The sequence below is a fragment of the Nicotiana tabacum genome, chromosome 20 (genome assembly GCF_000715075.1).
Source record: "Nicotiana tabacum cultivar K326 chromosome 20, ASM71507v2, whole genome shotgun sequence".
Taxonomy (NCBI): domain Eukaryota; kingdom Viridiplantae; phylum Streptophyta; class Magnoliopsida; order Solanales; family Solanaceae; genus Nicotiana; species Nicotiana tabacum.
Genome location: NC_134099.1, coordinates 49,227,446 through 49,238,426, shown reverse-complemented (window position 1 = coordinate 49,238,426; position 10,981 = coordinate 49,227,446). Strand labels below are relative to the sequence as shown.

At 43.3% G+C, this 10,981-nt stretch overlaps 1 non-coding gene across 1 annotated transcript; it reads right to left on the bottom strand.

Annotated features, from left to right (window-relative positions):
• Positions 1-10,432: 10,432 nt before the first annotated feature.
• Positions 10,433-10,539, bottom strand: LOC142175043 (small nucleolar RNA R71). Its single transcript, XR_012704233.1, has one exon. It is a non-coding gene; the product is annotated as a small nucleolar RNA R71 (small nucleolar RNA).
• Between the last annotated feature and the right edge of the window lie 442 nt (positions 10,540-10,981).

Here is a 10,981-nt window from a genome sequence, read left to right as displayed (position 1 = left end):
TCCAGATCTGATGTTGGGGCAGCGATTTTACATGGGATTGTCAGATAGCGTGAAGAACATTGTTGATGCTTCAGCTGGTGGAGCATTTTTGAGCAAAACATGGAGAGAAGGTCAGAGTCTGCTTGACAAGATGGCACAAAATTCGGGATGGACAACCAGGAATGCACCTATCACTCCAGCGGTTAACTCAGTGCTCTTAGATCCATCCAACTCTATGGCTGAAAATATGGCCACCTTATTGACACAGATGAGTATACTCACCAAAAAGGTAGAAGAGTCAGGGCAGAAGCAACAGGTACACATCGTAGATACTACCAATGGGGCATTGTGCGCATCTTACATTAGTCAGCCAATCGGTAACCAATGGAATGCAGAACATGATCTTCACCACTACCCTAAAGACATGAATTATGTGTCTAATTATGGAGGCTAGAGACAGGGTGGTCAAAATTGGGGCCAGCAAAATCAGCAATACAGGCCAGTCCATCCACAGTTCAACAATGGAAATGTGGGAGGTATGAGACCCCCTAACAATATGGATCCTTACCCAAGGCCACAGGGATATAATAATCAGAATCAGCAGCAGAGGTATCACCCTCCTCAACAGCAGCATGGTGGAAGGCAGGAAGATGGGTTAGCTAGACTTGAGACAATGATGCAGCAGGTTGTTGGGTCTAATGCAAAGATTAATGAGAGAGTGGATGGATGCACATGATGCAGCAATCAAGAATATTGAAGTGCAGGTGGGCCAAATATCTATGTCTCTGAACAATCGTCCTCATGGGACACTACCTGCAGACACTAAGATAAATCCAAAAGATCAAGGCCCAAAGCAGCTGATGGCGGTAAGTTTACGTAATGGCAGAGATTTGGATGTAGAGCAAGAGAGGGCTCGAGAAACTAGATAAGCTGAGACACTTATACCAGTGCCCATTGAGTTGGATGAGTCAACGAAACTGATGGAGGTGCCAGTCCAGCGTGCCCAGGAAGAAAATAGCATCCAGAATGCGATCGAGAAAGAAGCTGAGACAGTCCAGGAACCAGTAGTTGATGTAGCAGTTGATAAGGATCAATCCTAGTTGATTGGGAAGAAGAGACCTCCGGCACCTTTCCCTCAGAGGCTTGCTAAGTACCAAAAGGAGGAACAATACAAGAAGTTCTTCGAAATGCTGAAACAAATCCAGGTAAACATACCATTGATTGAAGCATTTTGAAGGAGATGCCTGGGTATGCAAAAATGATGAAGGACTTGATGTCCTGAAAACTTGATTTCCAAGACTTGGCCACAGTTACTCTTACTCAGACATGTAGTGCAGTGGTGACTAGACCAATTGCAAAAAAGCTGTCTGACCCAAGGAGCTTTACAATTCCATGCACTATTGGTAATTTTGCTTTTGCTAAAGCACTGTATGATTTAGGGGCCAACATCAATCTTTTGCCCCTGGCGATTAACAAGAGGCTGGGCATTTGGAAGAGCTAGACCCACCTCTATGTTGTTGCAGCTGGCTGACAGGACAGTGAAATGACCCTCTGGTATACTAGATGATGTGCTAATTCAGGTAGGGAAATTTGTGTTCCCTGCAGACTTTGTGATCTTAGATTGCAGAGTGGATGAAGAGATTCCCATAATTTTGGGAAGACCATTCTTGGCCACAGGGAGAGCTCTCATTGATTGTGAAACCGGGGAGCTCAAGATGAGATTGAACGACCAAGTGAATTCGCTAATTGTTCTCTTATTGATGCCGTGGATGTAATCGTAGAGACTGATGATGAGGTGCTAACCATTGAGGATCCCCTTGCTACATGTTTAATGAATTTGGATGAGGTGAATGGAGAGGAACTGGCGGAATGGGTGTTGGCATTAGAGGGTAGAGGGTTCTGGGATAGAACTCTAGAATTTGAGCCCTTGCACTTGGAAAATCGAGAGACTCCTCTAGCCAAGCCATCTATCGAAGAACCGCCAAAGCTGGAGTTAAAGCCATTGACCAACCATCTCAAGTATGAATTCCTTGGACCTAACTCCACATTACCTGTTATTATCTCATCTAGTTTGTTAGATGTGCAGGCGCAAAAACTCTTGCAGGTACTTAAGGAGTGCAAGACTGCCATTGGGTGGACCATGGCAGACATAAAGGGGATCAGCCCCGCCTACTGTATGCACAAAATTCTACTGGAAGAGGGACACAAACCTTCCAGGGAACACCAAAGAAGGCTGAACCCTAACATGAAGGAAGTGGTGAAGAAGGAAGTAATAAAGTGGTTAGACGAGGGAATTATCTTCCCAATCTCTGACAGCAGCTGGGTTAGCCCAGTTCAATGTGTACATAAAAAGGGTGGCATGACGGTAGTTAAGAATGATAACAATGAATTGATCTCTACAAGAACAGTCACGGGTTGGAGAATTTGCATGGATTATAGAAAGCTTAATTTAGCCACCCGGAAAGACCACTTCCCACTTCCCTTCATTGATTAGATGATAGACAGACTGGCAGGGAGGTCACACTTCTATTTTCTGGATGGGTACTCAGGATACAACCAGATCTCCATTGCACCGGAGGACAGAGAGAAGACCACTTTCACTTGCCCTTATGGCATTTATGCCTTTCGGAGAATGCCCTTTGGCCTATGCAACGCACCTGCCACATTCCAATGGTGCATGATGGCCATATTCACTGACATGGTAGAAAAAATAATGGAGGTGTTCATGGATGACATCTTAGTGGTGGGGAATTCATTTGATAAGTGCCTGATAAATCTGACGCATGTGCTGAAACGGTGTATCGAGACCAACTTGGTTCTGAACTGGGAGAAGTGCCACTTCATGGTACAAGAAGACATAGTCTTGGGGCACCGGGTGTCAAGCAAAGGAATTGAGGTGGATCATGCTAAAGTGGATGTAATATCAAAGCTACGTCCTCCAACTTCAGTCAAAGCAATAAGAAGTTTCCTTGGGCATGCCGGTTTCTACAGGAGATTCATAAAAGACTTCTCAAAAATTACCAACCCTCTCTGTAAGTTGTTAGAAAAAGATCACTCTTTCTTATTTTCTGATGATTGTAGGGTAGCATTCGAGGAGTTGAAAAAGATACTAGTCACAACACCTATCATTGTTGCCCCCATCTGGGAGCAACCATTCGAACTCATGTGTGATGTTAGTGACTACGCAGTGGGGGCAGTGCTGGGACAGCGGAAGGACAAGTTGATGCATCCAATCTACTATGCTAGTAGAACGCTGAGTGGAGCCCAACTGAACTATCTGTGACTGAGAAGGAGATGTTGGTTGTGGTGTTTGCTTTTGACAAGTTCAGATCATATCTGATTGTTTCTAAGGTAATTGTATACACTGATCATGCAGCTCTCAGGTACTTGATTGAGAAGAAGGAGTCTAAGCTGCTGCAAGAATTCAACCTTGAAATTTGTGACCGTAAGGGCATAAAGAAACAAGTCGCTGATCATCTATCACAACGTGAGGGAAATGAAAATGTAGTTGAGGTTGAAGATATTCTGGAAACCTTTCCAGACGAGTAGCTGCTCGCTACTAATCTTGAGGAAGCGCCATGGTATGTAGACTTTGCAAATTACCTGGCCTGCGATATAGTTCCCTATGACCTTTCATCTGTACAAAAGAAAAAGTTTTATCGTGACTGCCGCATGCATTATTGGGATGAGCCTTACCTGTTTAGAATTTCTGTTGATAATATGATCCGGAGGTGTGTCCCCGAGATATAACAATCTTCTGTTTTGCAGGCTTGTCACGCATCGGCTTATGGAGGACATTTTGGAGGGGTCAGGACAACTGCGAAAGTGCTTGAGGCCGAATTCTTTTGGCCAATAGTGTTTAAAGATGCGTGCCAATGGGTGAAGGGCTGCAATGAATGTCAGCGGATCGGGAACATTTCCCGTCGCCATGAGATGCCCATGAACCCAATTCAAGAGGTGGAAGTGTTTGATGTATAGGGGATTGACTTCATGGTTCCCTTCGTCAAATCCTATAGCAATAAGTACATACTTGTTGCTGTAGATTACGTGTCCAAATGGGTAGAAGCTGCAGCATTGCCCACTAATGATGCAAGAGTGGTGGTGGAGTTTTTGAAGAAGAACATATTCACCAGATTTGGGACACCAAGAGCGATTATCAGTGACGGAGGCACTCACTTATGTAATAGAGCTTTCGAGAAGTTGCTTGCAAAGTATGATGTACGCCACAAGGTGGCTACCCCTTATCACCCACAAACTAGTGGGCAGGTTGAAGTGTCCAACAGAGAGATAAAGAGTGTGCTAACCAAGACTGTGAACGCCACGAGAACAGATTGGGTGAAAAAGTTAGATGATGCACTTTGGGCCTATAGAACTGCTTTTAAAACACTGATTGGTATGTCACCATATAAGTTGGTGTTCGGGAAGGCCTGCCATTTGCCAGTGCAACTTGAACATAGAGGGTGGTGGGCACTGAAAAAGCTAAATCTAGACATCGAGGCTGCGGGCAGAACGAGAATCACAGAATTGCATGAGCTCGACGAGTTCAGACATATTGCTTTTGAGAGCACAAGGTTGTACAAGGAAAGAATAAAGATGTTGCATGACATGAACATTGTGGAGCGAAATTTCAATCCTGGAGATATGGTGTTGCTTTATAACTCACGATTAAGGTTATTTCCAGGTAAACTCAGGTCACGATGGTCTAGACCATTTAGAGTGGTCGAAGTTTTCCCTTCAGGTGCTGTCAAGATTGCCACAGAGAAAGACTCTCGTACATTTAGAGTCAATAGGCAGAGATTGAAACTATATGTGGGCATGAGCGAACCAAAGTAAGTGTTTCAGCTACACCTGACTGAACCACAGAGGTCGAGCGAGCCTTAAATGCGCTCATCTGCGTCGTGCCGCGACGTTAAATCAGGCGCTGCGTGGGAGGCAACCCACGAATGTGTTGTAAGTGTAATGCATAAAAAAAAGTAGCAGGAACACGCCCAGACCGCGGTCCTAGCGTAACCGCGGCCGGACCGCGGTCAAGGACCTCCTCTGAAAGAAGTCTACCGCGGTCCCAGCGTAACCGCGGTAGTACCGCGGTCAAATACACCCTCTGAAAGAAGTCTACCGCGGTCCCAGCGTAACCGCGATAGGACCGCGACAGACCAGCGCGGGCCAGGTAAGTGCAGAATTTTTTTTCTTTTTTTCCCCCCCTTTTAATAAACCTAACCCCCCACTATTCCCCCAAACCCTTCTTTTCTTCAAACCACCCGCAACCCCCATCCCCTTCTCTCTTTCACACCTTCTCCTATCCCTAAAATCCCCATTGTTACCCCTCCTTTCTTCTCCATCTCTCTCTCTCCACAACCTATCCTTTCCATTCATCCTAAAGGTAAGCTTCTCTATTCTTTTCTCTTTCTTTTCCATAACTTAGCATAATGAGTAGTCTAAATTAGTTTCAATTAAACCCTAGGTAGTGTTTTAGTGTAAAGTTTTTTTTATTTTTTTTCTTTCTTTTCTTTCTTTTTCTCCATTATTTGCTTCTTTTGGCCATGATTGATGCTTAAATGGTTGGGTTTTCATTATGCTTAACTTGGGGACGATTTTTAGAATGTTTGGAGGCCTAAACAATTTTTTTAGGGTGAAGCTTGGTGGAGGGGCCTAAATGGCCGAAAATTGGGGTGTGTTGTAAAATTTTGGAGCACTTTGTGCCCTTCTTAGTTTGTGGTGGTGGTAGCATTTGACATGATTCCCTTGTGGGAGATTGTGTGGGGTATTATATGGCGGAATTGTAGAATTAATAGTGGTGTGAGGGCAATAGTGGAGGTTGTCTACTTTGGGCACCTTACTAATTGAGTATACTGACATTGATTGACAAAAGGAAACTGTTTGGTTCCATCAGGTGGCGAAGTCTGAGTACCCATCTGACTGGCACATGTTCGGATGCATCTGATTGTTACCCTGAATTGTCTGCAAGTAATATGGCCCGGAAAAGGCGAAAGAGCTCGGCAAGAACTTCCCAAATGACAATATATGATGCCACCAGGTTCCAGTCACAGGAGGCAGAAGACGCGTTTCATGCTAAGGCCACCAAAAGCTTTATCCCTGAGATTCCTGTTGACAGGGCTGCCCTCCGTATGGAAAAAGCAGACATATATGAGGAAATTAGATGGAGGGAGATGGAGTTCTTGTTTAATGAACCTGAGATGAAAAACACAATAATAGTCCGGGAGTTCTATGCGAACTGCCTGAAACATTTGTGCCGGTCTGTGATTGTGCGGGGCAGGGTCGTAGATGCCTCAATTCTGAAGATTTTCCAGGTCTTGCAGCTGCCCCAGTTCACTGGTGACATTGATCATTACCATGACGCCCAAAGGGTCACTTGGGACACTATGATTGAGACAATCTACGCAGGGGGTTGACCAATCTGGCTATAGGAAGACATTACCCTTCACTCCAAGTCGTTCACACATGAGGCTAAGTGCTGGTTCACCATTATTTCCACCCGGTTATTGCCCATGGGCAACACGATAGATGTGAACCACCTACGGGCTCTATTGGTGTGGTGCTTCGTCACCAAGAAAGACGTTGATGTGGCGAGAATTATTGGAAATGAAATGATCCTTTGGTCACCTCTGCTATCTAAGGGGTTTTACTTCCCCTCACTTGTGACGAGGTTGTGTCTACTAGATGGTGTCCCCACCAATCCTACAGATGGAGCTTTTCCCGCAAAAGCGACATTCAGAGCTTCAAAGATCACAGTGGGCAGAGATGCACCCTCAACCATTGAGCTTGATGATGTGGATGATGCCCCAGCATCCATGGCACAATCCAGGAGATCCTATGATGGAGCCGGATCCTCTCGGCGACCCCATACTGGGGCAGGGTTCTCTAGATCACAGTCCAGCCGACCCATGTTGCATTCTTTGGAGGAAGAGGTGGCAGATTTTTTCTCCTCATGCGTATGGATGCCATGTGTTAGCGGCAGGCCAGGTCTGAGAGCCGGATGATAGCTTGGTTTCGTGCTTTGGGGAGGGCTTGTCATGTGGATCCCAGCACCGTCTCCGACTTCGAGTGATGCTCAAGGAAGTCTTCATACCCTTCTGCACTTTATTTGTGTTATGACATGGGGACATGCCATATTCTTTTTGTGTGGGGTAGGAGACTTGCTTTAGTGGTGTATTGTTAGTGTACATATATATTGGTTGTAAAATAAATAAATGTAGGAGACTCTTCCTGACGACGGACCACTTGGACAGTACTCTTGAGGGAAGTACTCCATTTAGATTTTTTTTATTTTATTTTTCTTTTTAGGTAGTGTAGTAATTTCTCCTTGGTTTTTCTTTTGACCACGGTTCTTTTTCAAAGGCTTTTCTTGAACCGGGTTAGGTAGATTTTTCTTTAATATTTTTAGGACCCTTAGGACTCTATTGGACCAAGATGGGTGAAGGAAAGAATGCAACCCGTAATGTACACACATGCAAATAACTTAAACGAACTTGAGTGTGCGACGTCTAGGCTCGTTTGTAGACTCGTAATTTTATGCCTTAATTCTGCACACCTTGTCTTTCTTGAACGCTCACATGAGTGTGTTGACAAACTAATTCGGAATGAGTTACATGCCAAGTGTGTATGAGATAATATTTGTATTCTATGCTTGCATGCGATACCTAGAACTTGCCCTGTGTGTTTGCAAAGCGAAATAGAAGTTGTTTGGCCTTAAAGATGATTGAGGCAGTTCCTTGTGTAGCCTTTATAATTATGAATCCACCTGTACATATTGCCATAGTTAACCCCTTCGAGCCTGAAGCCTGTTCTTTGATAACCTTATAATAACCTACATCTCTATGTTTAAATAGTTTGACTATTTGAACCCGTACCTCCTAGAAGCACTTGAATCGTTAAAGAGCATATAAAAGTCAAAGTGTGGGGTAGTAATGGTATGGGAAAAGGAAAATCAGGAAAATACTTGAATGGTGCAATAGCTGTTAAAAGAAAAAAAAGAAAAAAAAGAGGCCAGTTGCACCTAAAGAAAAGTGGGGGTAGCCTATGAAACAAGTGTGGAAGAATGACTGGGTTGAACGTGGAAATTGGAATAAAGGGAACGATTGTATTAAAAGTGCTTAGGGAGGTTAGTCACTATATCCAAATATATCCTACCCGTCCCTTAGCCTATATTATAACCAAATAAAGACTTCTTGATCTTGGATTGAACAACTCGATTAGTAGAGTATTACACTAAGGGCAAACTTATGGTGTATCTGTGTGGCATGTGAATGTTCTTTGCTGAGAGTGAGTGGATTCGTTCTATCTATAGTTCCTTGTTGCTTGATTTTATGTGTGTGGAACTTCTCTCAGAAATGTGTTGTGAGGGCATGTGACGCAGGAAGAAAAAGAAAGTTTTCACCTCTGTTTAGAGTAACTAGAGTAAGCACGAGTGTGGCATGGCATTAGAGTCTTCATCTGAAGTGTGGCTGTTGCACTGCTTAGATTGTTCTTTCATAATGGCGGATGTGACATAAACTGGGTAATGCATCGAACGATTAGGCCTAGAAGTGTGGTTCAACTTGCTCGAGGACGAGTAAAGATTTAAGTGTGGGGTGTTGATAATAGGTGAATTGGACTATAATTAGGCCCTAAAGAACCACTTTCTTGTATAGTTTTTGTGGTAAAAGTGGTAACAAAATGATCTGATTAGTGCTTTTCATGCTTTGCAGGCTATATACAATAAAAAAAGTTTATGAAGTACTTTTGGGATCAATTACGGAGAAAAAGAGGCCAATCTTACAATATCCGCTAAGTGCACCACGCGAAGACAGCAAAACCAGAACTGGAGATGGACTGCCGCGTTCGGACTGCGGCAGAAGGCTATTGCGAATTGTGAGAGGCTAGTTGGCCACGGTCCTACCGTAACCGCGGTAAGAAGCAGAAAATTGAGAGACTAAAGTGCAAAACACGGGATATTTAGCCCAAAACCCTATATTAAACAATAGAAATCGCCCAAGGGAGGCAGGGAATGTTTTTATAGTACTTTGGCAAGAAAAACAAGTGTGCACCCAAAACATCATATTTTCTTCTTCTTTTTTTTTCTGGCAACTTTGATCATGAATATTTTCATAGTTTATTTACCCATTGTCATGAGTAGCTAAATCATTTGCCTAGGGTTTTGATGGAACCTATTTAAGGATGAACTTCTTGATTATGTTAATATAGTTTGCCAGTTTAATCTCTATTTGTTCAACTACGTGTTTGTTGTAGTTAATTGACAGGATCCTCAATTAGCTGTGCCTAATTAGTGTGCATAACTTGGGAGAGAGTGCATATTTAGGTGATTGTTGAATAACACCACTCCCAAAGTATAAGAGGGATCTATAACTAGTGGTTTAAAGGTGGGATTAGGGATAACGAAGTCTTGGGTGAAATCTAAAGTGAATTGTAATAAAGAAAGCTAGCTAGCATATCTCTGGAGAGTGCATATAGTAAATTATCGTGATTACTCGGGAGAGATTCACGGTAAAAAGAGTGTTCATGATTGATAGAAATGTGTTGGTAAATCTATATGAAACATAAACAGAAGGGATTCCATCAATAGGGGAAATCACTACCTTAGAACCTTATCATTATTGTTCACAACTTAAGCATATTTAGTTTACAACTATTTATTGACTTTCAATCTTAGTTATTAAATATACCATCAACTGTTATTCACAACGTTTGGGGAAGTTGATTCTAAAGAATTTAGTAAGTCCAACGAAAGTAATTGGTAGGTTAATTCTCTGTGGATTCAACTCTAGGCATAAATACTCAGGTTATATTTGCAACGTCCACATTGTCCTTTTATAAGGCATAGTTGGGCGTGATCAAATTTTGGCGCCGTTGCCGGAAAATTAATGGTGTTATTAATTATAATTGAAAGAAGTGCATGCCTAGAAATTCATCGAGATCTGGTGAAGTATTTGAAGCATTATCAGATCCAGAGAAAGTTTTCAAGGCCTTGAATCGGGCTAATCGGAAAAACAAATAACAACCAACAACTGCACAATTCGAAACAGTCATGGGGGATCACGAGGAAAACCCAGCGGTACCAATAGTGCCAGATGCTGCTCTCTATTACTGGGCACAACCCACAGCTAAAAATCTATCCACAGCCATTGTAGTTCCGCAGATACAGGATGAGTCATTCCAAATTGCTAATAACATGCTGCACTTGTTGCACAACAAGGGACTATTTTCGGGGTCGCAAGTCGAAGATCCTCATCAGCACTTGAAAAACTTCCTCTCTATCTGCAAAACCCAAAGGCAGCCCAACGTAACTCCTGAAGCAATCAAGCTATTATTGTTTCCATTCTCAGTGACAGGAGCTTCCCAGACTTGGATAAACTCACTTCCCATAAATTCTATAACAACTTGGGATGAGTTAGTCAGGCAATTCCATAACAAGTTCCACCCACCCAATAAGACTGCACAACAAATTGATGAAATTTTGAGTTTTAAACAGAGACCAATGGAGACATTACATGAATCATGGGAGCGCTTTAAAGGGATGCTGGTTATATGCCCGCACCATGGTATTCCAGAACCGATGTTGGGGCAGTGGTTTTACATGGGATTGTCAGATAGCGTGAAGAACATTGTTGATGCTTCAGCTGGTGGAGCATTTTTGAGCAAAACATGGAGAGAAGGTCAGAGTGTGCTTGACGAGATGGCACAAAATTCGGGATGGACAACCAGGAATGCACCTATCACTCCAGTGGTTCACTCAGTGCCCTTAGATCCATCCAACTCTATGGCTGAAAATATGGCCACCTTATTGACACAGATGAGTATACTCACCAAAAAGGTGGAAGAGTCAGGGCAGAAGCAGCAGGTACACATCGTAGATACTACCAATGGGGGCTTGTGCGCATCTTGCATTAGTCAGCCAATCGGTAACCAATGGAATGTAGAACATGATCATCACCAGTGCCCATTGAGCTGGATGAGTCAACGAAACTGACGAAGGTGCCAGTCCAGC